Genomic DNA, 1,334 nt, shown 5'->3' with positions numbered 1-1,334 from the left:
GGTGGTGGTGGTGGTGGTTGTGGTGGTGGTGGTTATGGTGGTGGTGGTGGTGGTGGTGGTGTTGGTAGCTTCATTGAATTCTTTGAAAACAATTTTGAAAATTTTCTGCTGTTTGTTTTCGATGTTGTTGCTATTGTTGTTGCACCTTATGCTCTCATCTGTTTCTCACAGTGACACTGTGCATGCATTCTGCTCTCACTTTCTTCCATTGCTCTTTGGTAACCCTCTTCCCTCTCCCCATCCCTCTCATTAACAAGCGTGACTGAACCATCCGAGGCTTTCTCCATGGAGTTAGAAAACAAAATTTTGAATCTAAACTAAAATCAAATCAACAAGTATCCCTAAAATCTAGGGAAGCTATACACAAAATGAACTCACCACCTTTCTGCAGATCACTTCCTTTTGACAATGGTACAAAATCTTAAAATGATTGCAAAACTTTCCATGATTTAAAACAGGATTTGTTTACAAATCTTGCAAAAGTGAAACTAGCATGGCTTCCCAGAATGCTAGTCATAACAACAACATTAATAACAACAATAGTAATTATAACTATATGAAGAATAAAAAGTTTAGAAAGGTATAAAAATGCACTCTAGAACAAAAAAATGGACTATATACCTGTTGTAACTTGGTTATCTATAGTCCGATGATATTTCGGAATTAGAATTCCTTCTTCAGATTTTATTTGCTGGAGTCTCTGATATAGATAACCAAGTTACAACAGGTATACAGTCCATTTTTTGTTCTATAGTGCATTGTTATACCTTTCTAAACTTTTTATTCTTTACAAACAATACACAATGCTTCAAGCGAACTACAATACTCTCTTATAACTATATACTTTTGCAAGCACATGGCCTAGTGGTTAGGGTGTTGCACTCATGATCATGAGATCATGGTTTCAATTCCCAGACTGGGTGGTGCATTGTGTTCTTGAGCAAAACACTTCATCTCACATTTCTATGCAATCACTTCAACAGCTGATGGTACACTGTGCACCTGTTCAGGTAATGTCAGTTTGATGGAGATAGTGAGCTAATGTGTGGCACAAACATCTGATCACTATAAATCAATCATTTGTGCAGGTCGTTTGCCAAACGCTGAACACTCATGATGTCTTCGGCTGGTGAGTCCATCATATTTTTTATAATAATAATAATAATAATAATTGTTTCTAATTTATGTTCAAGGCCTGAATTTTTGTTGGGGAGGAGTAAGTCTATTGAATCACCCATGGTTTTTTATTTTAGCAACTGACACAGAAAGGATAAAAGGCCAAGTTCACCTTGACAGTATTTGAAGTTGGAACACAGACAGCTGGAACAAATACT

The sequence above is a fragment of the Octopus bimaculoides genome, chromosome 14, assembly GCF_001194135.2.
Source record: "Octopus bimaculoides isolate UCB-OBI-ISO-001 chromosome 14, ASM119413v2, whole genome shotgun sequence".
Lineage (NCBI taxonomy): Eukaryota > Metazoa > Mollusca > Cephalopoda > Octopoda > Octopodidae > Octopus > Octopus bimaculoides.
Note: the sequence above shows the minus strand (reverse complement) of the source record.